Source organism: Ostrinia nubilalis, chromosome 18 (assembly GCF_963855985.1).
Source record: "Ostrinia nubilalis chromosome 18, ilOstNubi1.1, whole genome shotgun sequence".
NCBI classification, from domain to species: Eukaryota; Metazoa; Arthropoda; class Insecta; order Lepidoptera; family Crambidae; genus Ostrinia; species Ostrinia nubilalis.
This window is the reverse complement of record NC_087105.1, coordinates 2,657,032-2,671,281: the sequence shown is the minus strand read 5'-3', so window position 1 is coordinate 2,671,281 and position 14,250 is coordinate 2,657,032. Positions and strand designations below refer to the sequence as shown.

At 39.6% G+C, this 14,250-nt stretch overlaps 1 long non-coding RNA gene across 1 annotated transcript; it reads right to left on the bottom strand.

Moving 5' to 3' along the window:
* Positions 1-352: 352 nt before the first annotated feature.
* Positions 353-1,004, bottom strand: LOC135080371 (uncharacterized). The gene is made up of 2 exons (XR_010258987.1): positions 811-1,004; positions 353-635 (listed from the first exon to the last, which is right to left on the bottom strand). It is a non-coding gene; the product is annotated as an uncharacterized LOC135080371 (long non-coding RNA).
* Between the last annotated feature and the right edge of the window lie 13,246 nt (positions 1,005-14,250).

Sequence of the window (14,250 nt, the reverse complement as noted above, 5' to 3'; positions counted from 1 at the left end):
GAATTCCAAAAAAGATATTTTTTCTTTCAAGATGAAGACGACAATCGGTTTGTGTCCCTGGCAATAAAACCCCATTCATCTGAACGCTGAAACATCCATCAAAGAATGAACCTATAGGCTGTTAACTAAAAGCGAAATTTCAGGAAATCAGGTCCAATTCGCTGGGTGCGAAGTACTAGGTGGGGGGGACATAATCTATCGCAGCGCTCATGGTGGTCAAAAGTAGAAATAATGTAAGCTCTGTCATCAGATGTATCTGTCAATGGCAAAGCGATTCTACATAATACATTTTAATATCATTAATTAATCGCATGAAAAGGGTCCTACTGGGAACTTAAATAAAAGAGTGGACTGTATTTCGATAGGGCTGTTTTAATAGCCGTTTACAATTTGGAAATAACTAAACTATACAACGTGGTAGTACAAAAATGAGTCACAGTAGTTGTTGTGCACAGATGTTTGCCTTATGATGAGAGCGTGAAATATTGAACTCTGCCCTTGTTTTGTTCTTAATTCTTCTACATCTCGGACTTGTCCAGCCAATACCAACAACTTTCCTTTAAATACGGTTTGTGGTTGGAATTTGATATTGTAACTCTCACAAACCCGGTCTTCAAAACGATACTCATTTCGATCTGAAAACGATATTTAATTTATTACTAGCGATACAGAAACATTTAAATATATTTACTGTTATATAATGAAACCGTTAAAGTAGCTTTTTCTTTTTGTTTTACTGTAAAACTACAACTATAAATGAAGTAAACAAACCCTGACACAATCAAAATTAAACACACTTTTTGGACTTACCTCATTTGATTTGAATGACTAAAATGATTTCAAAACCTTTTTTCCACCCAAATCGTGGTATCACAACAATTTATTAGTTGAAAATATTTGTTATTTTTTCATTTCGATATTTTTTCACAAATATACGACCTAAATGTCAATGTGACAGAACCCACAAAGTTGTGGACGCTAGTTGGCGCTGTAATCGTGCACGGAGCCAATGGCATAAAAATCATGGCAACCTCTTTTATTTATTTTTCTTTACTACTCACTTTCATACTGTATTACACTGTGGTTACAATACACTATTAACCATTTACTAGATTAACTGTATCTAGTTAGCACATTAGTCAGTAAAGCCTGAGATATCCAGTTAATCCTGCGACATCGCCCTGTGCCTTGCATTCCGGCGGCGGCGGCGGCGTGCCGGCGTGCCGGCGTTATGCAAACGGCTCTACGCCAGACGCGCCTCAATTCGCCCGCCTCCATTTAGGATCACCCTGTATAGCTAATTAATAACACTGTATAATAGCTAATACACTAATAAATTTATGCTCGGAGTATGCTGTGACAGAAATTAGTGATGTGATGGTGTTATTTTAACACTGCAGTACACGCGCCCCCTTTTTTACACGAATACACGCGCGGCCTACTCTGGTAAGCCAATTTAAAATCACTGTAAATCAGTGTGTAAGCAATTTATGAATAGAATTACTATGTAAATGATAAAAGTGTTTATTATAGTTATTTTATAATAAAAGTTTCTTTGTATAACTATTTCGGATCAAACATTATAAACAGATTTAAAAGTTGTAAATTTTTTGGACCAAAATTGCACTCCGAGACCAAAGTTAACAAAAAAAAATTGACTGAAAAAATATGATTAGTTTTTTATCTGTCATAGTATTCAAGACTTTCTACTGCCTGGTACACAGGTTAAATCCATTTGTTGCAAGTCTTTCATAATTTTTTTGTCGAATGATTTCAGGCTTTTCAGTAGACCCGCAGTTTTGACGGCCAATTTTAGAAAAGTGCGCAGATGCTAGCGATCCAAGCTTTACTGGCTTACTGACAAATTTAGTAAACGAGGCTTTCCTGGAATGCCAGCTCTCTGGCGCAAGTTTTCAAAAAATTATAGCGTAAAATGTTACCGTGGTCTACTATAGTAGTCCGCGCGTGTACTCTGGTGTTAATTCTAATTATAACGGCTTAGTTTATAATGTTGTCACAACTCTATTGTGTGTACCTTCCTTCATTAAAATGTCTGTCATTTAATATGATTGTATGACCTAATTAGGTACTATAGGCTAGTGACACACTGCTGATGGACCTGGGTAGGTACAAGAGGGAATTTTACGCTCCATCAGGCAATCATACCTGAGGCTTGTATTAAGAATTGTTTGCTCTTTAGCTAGACGGAGGTTTTTTTATTGTAAACTAGCTTTTGCCCGCGGCTTCACCCGCGTGAAATTTAGTTTGTCACAGATCGTCATAAATTATAGCCTGTATGTTATTCTGGGTTATAAACATTAATACTGTAAAGTTTCGTCAAAATCCATTCAGTAGTTTTTGCGTGAAAGAGTAACAAACATCCAGACATCTAGACATCCAAACTTTCGCATTTATAATATTATTAGGATTAGGATTATATGTATTTCTTAAAAACGTTACCAAATATCAGAATAAAATTAGAATTCGATTAGCAGCGAAATTTTTCTACCTACCTTTAAAACGCTTAAAAAATGCCACCGTCTTAAAACTTAACAATTTTGGCCCCCTGTGAGTAAGTATCTTTTAGCCCTCAATTTTTTAACGGATGACTGTGCAATTACAAGTGTTGCGCGTGGTATGTTTACGTTGCTAGGTTTTTATTTACAAGGCACGATTAGTCGCCTGTAGAATTTAAAATAATAACTCATTATTATAGAGAGAAGCGAGTAAAATTACCAAAAACCGTCCCAGAGAAAAAATTAGTTGCCAAGAGTACAAAAAACTGTGGGTCGCACTTCTAAGCAACGCTCAGAATCTGGATTAATTTTAAGCACAGTTTATGCTCTGTGACTGTTTTATGTACCTACATGACTACAAAAACATAAATTGAAAATTAACCATACAATCAGCCTCACTTTGACCGTAACTTTAACGATAACCGGTTGCTTTTTGTTACTAACTCTACTAATATAGTCTCTTATAAGTTCAAATAGTTACTAACCAAACTGTGGACTGCTTTTGTCTGAAAATAAATGATTTTTATTTTTATTTTATTTATTTATTTGTATTGACAGTTTGACAGATTTTTAACGTTTGTCAAAGTTAAAATAAGATGGGGCCACCCAGCCTTAGTATCGTTTTGTACAAGTTGTAATGTAGCTTCAATCGTCATCACCATTAGTTCATTTAATCTCCATTGCAGGAGGATGACCCTCTATAATATTCCAGAATCAAAAAAGACGATTTCATCTGCACTCCCCAGGGTGGCCAAACAGGTTAAGGGCGGATTTGGTGCACCTTCACACCCTATACTGACCAGACAAGGAGGTCAGTTCTTCTCATATTTCTCCCATAGTCGACTCTTACAACATCTACGGGAAGGTATCATGGTGTAAAGTCCAAAAAATCTCCCCGCACATCGCGGCCACAGCTCCGGAAAATACCTATTCGAGGGCGATAAATCAGTTTTCCGTTTATTAAAGCGCCCCATGGCACCTTCGATCCGCGATCACCCTAAACCGACGGTTGTAATGGATATGGGTGAAACTAGCACTGGATCTGAAGCAAATATGGAATTGTGAAAGTACTAATTTCAATTTAAACGAAAAATATTGAAAAGATTCCCTACGAAATTAAAAGAAACATAATTTGATCAAGGTTTTTTATATATTTTATGACGAAATTGTAAAAAATTATAACTCTACGCAATCTATTTATTGATCTAAGCTTTTCTACCGTTACTTAGTGCAATTTTCGCCCGACGGGTTAAACTGCAGTGAAAGGTTTTTTAAATGGATACCTACCTATTAATTTGTGGCGACTACGTCCCACTTACGCCTCATACCAATTAATTAAAATATACTTAATTGTAATACTTCTTGTACAAACTTAAGATGTAAATGCTTTGTTAGTTATAGCGTGTTAATTTTAGAGCATGGTAATTTTAGTTTCTCACGCACCTGCAATTTTAGGATTTTATTGTCGGAATGTTTAACTCAAATCTTTTTAGTGTTTCGCCGATGTAACATGTGGTCCATTGTTGATCTATGCAATTATTGCAGGTGTCTGTGTATCAAGCAACACCAACCTTTGTAATGTCTTTCTATTGTTTGTTGTTTACTTTGTATTATGTTTGTGCCAACCTTTGCCATGTGTTTCATGCTAATTGTTTTGTTTGTATCTTCGTGTTATTTTCACTTTGTTTTACGATTGTTACCTGAAAAGGCCGCCGACCGTCGAGAGTAAAACCAATGTTTAGTTTAGTCAGTCAGTACGCAACCTCGGTACCGGTCGGACGCCTTGAAGGCCCATCCTCGCGCTTACACAATACAGTTACCGTCTTACCAGTCTATATGAACTTTTATTTCTAAAAACCTACGAACCCTGCTACCCGAGTATAGAGCGCCGACAGTGGTGACCCCGACGTGATCTTACGTGTTTTATTGTGCGCTTAGGGTTTTATCAGGGTTCAGGTTCGCGCCGCGCAGTGATAATTTCGCGCAGTGATAATTTATAGACTTTCTGACAGTTTTTTTTGTGAGTGTAATCAGCGTGTCGTTAAAATGGTTAATAGTCCCGTCAAGAGGGATACGCCACTCGACACATTCGCCGACATCGCCGACTTATTAGCTGAAAACGCCAGGCTACGGTGCACGAGGCCATCGCCCCCAGCAGCGGCGATCTCCACACACATAACTGACGAACGATTACGCCGGCTGGAGGAGAACATGGCGCTTCTCATGAAGAAGTTGCAACAGGCCCAAGTAAGCAAGGTAGACACGAGAAGTAGCAGGCCACGCGGTCGTTCAAACTCACGCTCGTGTACCTCTTCACGGTCTAGAACTAGACTGACAGACTGGCTATGTTGGGACCATCATCGTTACGGTTCACGAGCGAAGAAGTGCATTGGACCTTGTTCCTACAACAAACCACAGCAGGGAAACGCCAGCGGGAGTCATTAACGGCGGGTGACGCAATTTCCCATACACCTACACGCCGCATCTTCGTTACCGACAAGGCCAATAATGTAACGTTCCTCATTGATACAGGGGCCGACCTTTGCGTATACCCTAAAGCACTAGTCCCTACGGCTTGCAAAGCTTCTGCCTATGGATTAGTCGCCGCCAATGGAACTTCAATAACCACGTATGGTACTATCGCACTGACCTTGAACCTCGGGCTTCGAAGAGACTTCCCATGGATTTTCGTGGTAGCGGATGTACAGAAACCCATTATAGGTGTAGATTTCCTCGCTCACTACAACCTGATGGTAGATGCGAAAAATAAGAGGTTGGTAGACGCGATCACTCATCTTACGGTCAATGGACATGTGGCTGAGTGTGAGCAACTCACTGTGAAAACTTTAAGTGGAACATCACCTTACCTCGATCTACTGTCCAAGTATGTTGCGATAACACGACCAGACGGAGCCATGCAGGAGGTAAAGCACGGAACGAAACACCACATACTGGTGACGCCAGGACCTCCCGTAGCACTCAAACCGCGAAGGCTCGCTCCCGATCGTCTTAGAGCTGCTAAGAAAGAGTTTGATTCGATGGTAAAACTTGGCATCGCTCGTCCATCGAAAAGCCCGTGGGCAGCGCCCTTAGTTATGGTAACCAAGACGACCACATCCTCCACGCCAGAATCCAGTTCATCACCGATTCCCGGAAGTGAAAAGGAGACTGAAGAAAAACATCGTCCATGCGGTGACTACCGAGCTCTGAATGCAAGAACAGTGCCCGATCAGTATCCAGTGCGTCACATTCAAGACTTCGCACAGTGTTTAAGTGGTAGTAAAGTGTTCTCAAAATTAGATCTAGTGCGTGCATTCAATCAAATCCCTATCGCTGAAGAAGACATTCCAAAGACTGCTATCACAACGCCGTTCGGTTTATTTGAGTTCAAGTTCATGACGTTCGGCTTGCGCAACGCAGCTCAAACGTTTCAGCGGTTTATGGACGAAGTGTTAAGTGAATTAGACTTTTGCTACTGCTACATAGACGATATTTTAATTGCATCCAGTGACGAAAATGAACATTTAAAACACTTAGAGACAGTATTTAATAGGTTAAGAAAATATGGTGTAGTGATTAATCCTAAGAAATGTGTATTTGGCCAATCAGAGATCGAATTCCTAGGTTATTTAGTGTCCGCCGACGGTACTCGTCCGCTCCCTGAAAAGGTTGAAGCAATACGGACGTACCCACTTCCGGCCACAGCGAAGCAGCTACGACGGTTCCTAGGTATGCTAAACTTTTATAGAAGGTGCATACCTAACGCAGCCGCTAGCCAATCTAGTCTTAACGAGCTGCTGCATGGTAACATAAAAGGTAAAACTCCAATTGCGTGGACGGATCAGGCGAGGAAAGATTTCGATGTTTGTAAGGAGAGTCTAGCCCAGGCAGCTTTGTTAGCCCATCCTCGGGACGACGCCGAGTTAGCCCTCTTTTGTGACGCATCGAACAATAGCATTGGGTCAGCTCTGCAACAAAAAGTAGGTAACGATTGGCATCCTATCGCATTCTTTTCTAAAAAGCTTACTACGGCCGAACAAAAGTACTCAGCGTACGACCGCGAACTATTCGCTATCTATGCTGCAGTCAAACATTTTAGGCATTACGTTGAAGCACGACAGTTTGTAATTTTTACTGACCATAAGCCGATAACCTATGCATTTCGTAAAAAGGAGCAACAGTGTTCACCCAGGCAGTTTAGATACCTGGATTTAATCGGTCAATTTTCAACAGACATACGTCATGTGAGTGGGGAAGACAACGTGCCAGCCGACGCACTTTCACGTATAGAGAGCGTTCGTAAAGGCCTTGATTGGGAATCTCTTGCGAAGTCACAGAAAAATGACACTCATCTTAAGTCGTTGTTAGATTCAAATAACTCGTCATTGCAATTACGACTTCTTAGTTTGCCAGATAGCGACACACCAGTCTATTGCGATGTATCAACTCAACGCGCCAGACCCTACCTTACAGAGCCTTTCAGAAAGTTAGCGTTTAACATACTTCATCAGAATTCACACCCCGGGGCACGTGCAACGACGAAACTCGTTTCACAACGATTCGTGTGGCCCTCAATGAATTCTGACTGCAAAAAGTGGACGAGAGCGTGCTTGGGTTGCCAGCGTTCCAAAGTGTCGCGACACGTTATCACTCTTCCTGGCACTTTCGCACCACCATCATCTCGGTTTGACCACGTTCATTTGGACATTATCGTTATGCCTTACTCTGAGGGATATCGATACTGCCTCACGTGCGTCGACCGCTTTTCAAGATGGCCTGAGGCGATACCGATACCCAACCAAGAGGCAGAAACAGTAGCACGCGCGTTCTATTCGAATTGGATTGCACGTTTCGGCATTCCAAGCAGAATCACAACGGACCAAGGCAGGCAGTTTGAGTCGCACCTATTTAGAGATCTAAACGCTCTACTAGGTTCGAACCACCTACGCACCACTGCTTATCATCCGTCTTCAAATGGTATGGTAGAACGCTTTCATCGGCAACTTAAGAGCGCAATTAAATGTCATGCCGACGAGAGTTGGACGCGGGTATTACCAACAGTATTGTTAGGCATTAGGGCATCCTGGAAGGAGGATTTACAAGCTACATCTGCTGAACTTCTATACGGACAGAGCTTGCGCCTCCCAGGTGAGTTTTTATGTAAGAGTGTTACGCCCAACCCAGTGCCTAGCGATTACGTCAACCATCTACGACAGCAGTTTAATAAGTTACAGCCAATCGACGGCACGCGCCATGGCATTAAGAGTACTTTCTGTTTCAAAGATTTGCTGTCGTCCAGTCATGTATTTGTAAGGAATGACGCTGTTAAAGCTCCTCTGCAACAACCCTACGAAGGGCCATATAAGGTAATAAGCAGGACAAACAAAACGTTCGTACTCGATATACGTGGACGCGAAGTCAGGGTATCGATCGAAAGACTGAAACCTGCCTATATTCTGAGAGATGCAGAACACCATCCAAACAACCATCCTGACAGCAGTATACCATTGGAGGTAACTTTAGAGAGTGGCCGAGGTCAATCTACCGGTTCCAATGTTAATTCAGGTTCTCCATCTGCAGCTTTACCGCCTATCTCTATCGAACCGGACTTCCCTCGCCGTTCTGGTAGACGCGTTCGTTTTCCAGACTACTACCAAGCAGGCTTGTGATAATCAAACGTAATTATAACTTCTTTTTTGTAATTTTGTTATTTAGATCACTTGTAGTTTACTTATCGCGATTGTTGTTTTTGTTCTCTTTTGTTCTCGTGATCTAAATCACTGGTAGGGGGGTACTGTGGCGACTACGTCCCACTTACGCCTCATACCAATTAATTAAAATATACTTAATTGTAATACTTCTTGTACAAACTTAAGATGTAAATGCTTTGTTAGTTATAGCGTGTTAATTTTAGAGCATGGTAATTTTAGTTTCTCACGCACCTGCAATTTTAGGATTTTATTGTCGGAATGTTTAACTCAAATCTTTTTAGTGTTTCGCCGATGTAACATGTGGTCCATTGTTGATCTATGCAATTATTGCAGGTGTCTGTGTATCAAGCAACACCAACCTTTGTAATGTCTTTCTATTGTTTGTTGTTTACTTTGTATTATGTTTGTGCCAACCTTTGCCATGTGTTTCATGCTAATTGTTTTGTTTGTATCTTCGTGTTATTTTCACTTTGTTTTACGATTGTTACCTGAAAAGGCCGCCGACCGTCGAGAGTAAAACCAATGTTTAGTTTAGTCAGTCAGTACGCAACCTCGGTACCGGTCGGACGCCTTGAAGGCCCATCCTCGCGCTTACACAATACAGTTACCGTCTTACCAGTCTATATGAACTTTTATTTCTAAAAACCTACGAACCCTGCTACCCGAGTATAGAGCGCCGACAAATTTTATATTAATGTTTTTAGCTAATAAAATTATGTCCCTACTTGTATTTATTGAATGTTGAATTGAATTGACCAATAAAATCTTATTTAATTTCACAACCAACCCATATTTTTCATAATCACTGCTGTCCATAATAATTATCAAGAAGACACAGTTTTTTATTCAAAATTATTACTATATCTTCCGCTTCAAAGAGCACCTTTTAAAAAGAAACTTCATCAATGTTTTTGTCCCCTTGGCAAAGGCATTTTCATCTGCCGCCCTATTTCTCTGGTCTGTCGACAGAGGGCGTGAGGTTTCTTTTTAATCTGTGCCCCAGTAATCTCGCTCGCCAAGCTTCAGCCAAGCTTGGGGTGGAACAAAAACTGAGTAGATCGACGACTTTTGTCTTGTATTGAAAATTAATATTCTGTAAATTGTAAAATAATTATTATAAATACCAGGGGCACGTTTTACACTTCGTTATTTATCCAGAAACTAAGCAAACTTTGTACTATGGGTAGTACAGTCAGCGTCAAAATATGTCGTGACACCAAAAGTAGCCAAAAAGTTCGCAACTGGAATAAGGTTGTGTTATCAACTTTTTGACAACTCTGGGTGTCACGAACTATTTGATTTTGACTGTATCAGACCTTTGGCTTTTCCTTACTTACTACATTTATTTTATAACTTACCCTTATGTAAGTATGTTGTAAAATCAATGTTTAAACTCTAAGGAACCCCATTTATCAGCAATAGCCTTATCATAACAATTTTACAGCGAATCCTGTAGCATTAAGATGTCAAACCTGGTAACACCTCTTCGGCGTGACAACCACGACAGCTGTCAAAATTTGTCGATTCGCACGGACCTCTGTCAAGCCAGGATCTGTGGTTAAATCTGAAAACCGTGTCATGTGGTGTAAGTAATAGGATTGCAGATTTATTTTATATTGCATTTTAGATTGTATGACTTAGAAATTTAGAATCCATTTTAAAATTTCTTCAAAATTTGGATTCTGTCCCAAAATAGGTGGATAATGTTTGGAGAAAGCGTCTGCTTCCTCAATTGCACTGAAACTTTAGAAAAACAAAGTTGCATACTAAAAATCTAAACTCTCTGTCTTATTAGCAAGTAAGTTTTTCAAAGTTAAGATCTAAGGACGTTTCTCTGAGTTTCTAGGTGCTTTCATCATACCTCTTAACATTTTAGCCCACAGCTGGCCATAACCCTCTATCATGGAACGTCTCAAGGAGCAACTTTAAGCGACATTTTAGGAAAGGAATTGTCTTTCGGCTTTCATTTGTTTTCTGTTGAAGCTGCTACAGCTTATATTTTGCACCACAACTCATCGACACCTGAGGCACTTAGAATACTAATGAAGTTTTTGCGGACCTGTATCTGTGGATCAATCCTGAAGGAAACGTGGGTTCACAGTATTAGCTAATATGGGTATAACAAATAGGGTAAAGGATTGAGTAAATCTTGACTCTATTAATCTCAAGCTGATATGGGTTTGATGATGACGTAAGATTGGAAACCTACTGAAATAAACACTCTATTAAAGAATTTATTTCACATGGGTTAAGAAAATACTTGAGACTGATTATGACCTGGATAGTGGAATAAATTATGAACGAAGATCAAAGTTGGAAGTTTGTAAACAAATGATACCGCGAAGTAAATTAGAACTGCGCCATCTCTTGCTCAGATCCAGAACTAATTCTAATTCTAACGATGCAACAGCAGGCCTGGCTCACTCCGCGCGGTACATCCGATAATTACCTACAGCGAAGCGCCCCGCCGGCGGGTATTATATCAGTCGAGTGTCACGCGCGCGCTCATCAGGACGCTGGCGTGCGTTGTAGTATGATTATAATTCTATGATCGAAGTATTATTTAAAAATGGACATAAAGAGAAAGAAATATTGTGCGGCGTTCGGGTGTTTAAATTCGAAAAGTAATCTACCGGATATATCTTTTTTTTTCGCTTCCCAAAGATGCTGAAAGGTATGTTGGCCATGTAGGTAATCAATAATTCTTAGGATAGTATAGGAACCTAACCTACTATGACTACTGCTCAGAATGCGTTCGTTCGTTTCAGCCAAATGACGTCCACTGCTGGACAAAGGCCTCTCCCAAGGTTTTCCATAATGAATGCATACTTACCTACATACGTACCTCATTACAAATAAGTAGCTAGATTAATTATTTTTTCACTAGACAGCAACCCTAACAGCGTAAGAAGAGTTCAGAGGCACGCGATAGAAAGAGACAAAACTTGTAGGTGAATAAAATTGTAGGTACGTAGTGCTGTGCAAGCTGAATTCCACTGTATCGCGTCGTAGCAAGACTCGCATTTATTTAAATCGTCTTGCGGAGTAATCCTTCTGTACCTGTACTATTACTTATTCTGTGGCAACAGAAGGTGAAAGGAAGAAGTAAGAACTATACCACAGTACTGTACAAGGTACCTTTTTATTTACGTTCCATCGAGTCCGCTCAATCTGCCCAAGAGTGGAGACCCTAAGGGCGTTTAACGTCGGCAATAAAAACCAAACGGTGCGAAATAATAAGAAAGCCCTAACATTGTATATGTTTACTACTCATTTTTACGAGCACTTTAAAAACTCGATAAAGTCCATCCGATACGAATTGCCGAATAAAACGGGTGGTGTACTCGTACTAGAGAACGTGGCAGTAGACGTGTTCTATCGCACATGCAATTAGTACTCAGTAGGAGGACTTACGAGTATTGTGGAGCTAGTAAGACTAATTTATAGTACCAAAATAAATCGCTTCAGGAAAGAACCCCACTGCTTTCACCGTCCTGAACATTTTCTTCTTGATGATGAAAAAGACACGTACGACACAGAATGAATTTAGAAGTCTTAAAATGTTGCCAAAATGAAACCATATGGCTCGCCCTGAAAAAACTTATCAGATCTTATAGTAGATTCAAGCTTCTAGCTCTACACTGTAGAGCCTTACACGCCCTAAATAAAAGCCCTAACTTCACAAACTTCAATCAGTGCTTAAGCCATCTAAATGAGTCATCCAATACCGTTTTGATTTAATATAGTCTAAGCTCAACAACAAAGCGGTTTCTTTCCATGGCTTATAGCTAAAAGCTACGTCATACGTAAATTGACACACTAAAGAAAATATTTTTATTCAACTTTTTGACTTTATAACGACACTTGAAGCACTACTGAATTTTAACTGTATTGTGACCAAGCTCGGACTTATTGATGGGAATTTACGGGAAAATGGGCAAACCTTGTTTTTTAACACCTGTAATAAATTAATGGGCATTTTATTATGAAAAATATCGTGCGATAAAATTTGGGAAATGCATTTTTATGGCGAAGTCATTCTTTTGTTTTTTATTCATAGCCTGTTAAAAGTCGCACTTCTGGCTGATCTAGTTTGCACTTAGCACTAATACTATAGGTGTGTAAATAAAACCACCGTAGTACATGGGCTATTGAACTCTATTGCTCTATAGATTGATCTACATACATATTACACGGTTTAGACCATATAGGATCAGTAAAAAACTTTAATACCGCGTTCTAAAGTACTACAACGCCATCTATTGAGAATCTTAATAACTACATTACAAACGTATGCGTCCTTGTAGACTCAGAAAAATACTTCATCATCGCGATGTAAAGTAGTACAGCGCCATCTAGTGAAACTGTTTTGAACTTAGTATTATAAATGCATCATAATAAAGTATAAACGTTAACATAGCCAAATATTTCAATTTTCGATCTAGAGAGATCTTTTTTATGCAGAAAAAGGCTATTGCCTTGGAAAGGCCCAGATTATCTTTGTCTAGCAAAAAATGTTTGAATTTGATCTGATAATAATTTATAAGCAAAGCGCGATTGGTCTAACTTACACATTTTAAGGTTTAGCTTTTTCTGGAAGTTTCATTTTCCTACTACATAATGTCTCAGCATATTTTATTTCAAACACTTGCCAAATCGCTCCTGAACCTGCCTATGTAATAATTTACATATTGGTACCAATACTGGCTGTATTTTATTATTCTGAACCTTATAAACACTTGTCCAAGCACTTTTTATTCACGTCCGTCCAGACCTGGCTAATATAAAAACGTCAAGCGCAGCTCTGTGTTATAATAACATTTTACAGCACATTCTATAGGGGGCGCTTAGCATAATGCACACAGGTCCTTCCGCGTCAGCAGAGTCCGATGGATGGATACACTCGATGCCATGGAAACTGGGCAGTGAGGAATAAAAAAGAAGAAAAAAAAGACACTATTATGAGTAACAGTATGGCTGATACTGTTTAGGTTGTTGTCGACACGACAAGAAGAAGAATATGGCACACTCATTACATTTTTGACACTAGAAACATTTCACGGCACATTCTATAGGGGGCGCTTAGCATAATGCACACAGGTCCTTCCACGTCAGCAGAGTCCGATGGATGGATACACTCGATGCCATGGAAACTGGGCAGTGAGGAATTAAAAAAGAAGAAAAAAAAGACACTTTTATGAGTAACAGTATGGCTGACACTGTGTAGGTTGTTGTCGACACGACAAGAAGATATGGCACACTCATTACATTTTTGACAAAAGAAACATTTTACGGCACACTCTATAGGGGGCGCTTAGCATAATGCACACAGGTCCTTCCGCGTCAGCAGAGTCCGATGGATGGATACACTCGATGTGAAGGAAATTGGACTGAAATTAAATGAAGAGAAAAAAAAATGAACGCACACGCGATATAAAAAAAAATAAGGATACATAAAGCCTCAAAAAGAAGCAGGTACTACTTCTATCCATTTTGTTAATGGAAGTAAAATCAGTATTAGTTTCAGCCTTTCCTTCTTAATTATAAAAACTATTGAAAATTGGCGATTATTAGATGACAATACAATATTATGGTACCAGCAAGCTGGTGGGACTGGAAGATGGCCATAGGAACTCCTAAACGAAACGGCGCGGAATCGCATCAAGTTTGGATTCATTAGATTTGTGTTTTCGAGCATTTTAAATACTAGATGATGACGTGCATTAAAAAAGCGTGTTTTTAGTTTTATAAATTTTTTGTAAGTTATTTTATTTTAGGAGATTTTTTTCTGCCCGCAGTGTACGATTCTGCGAGTTAAAAGCGGTGCCAAAAGCTGACCGAGTCGCGGGTGATTTATTCGGGTGACCCTTAAATTTTGACGCCGCCACGGAAATTAAAAAGTAAGTATGCAAAGAGAGCGTAATTTACACATTTACGGTTGAAAATCTGGGATTTTCCAAGTTTTGATTGCAAACAAAAATTGCTTTGTTAACTTTAACGGCTAATGGCGCGGCTGTTGGGTT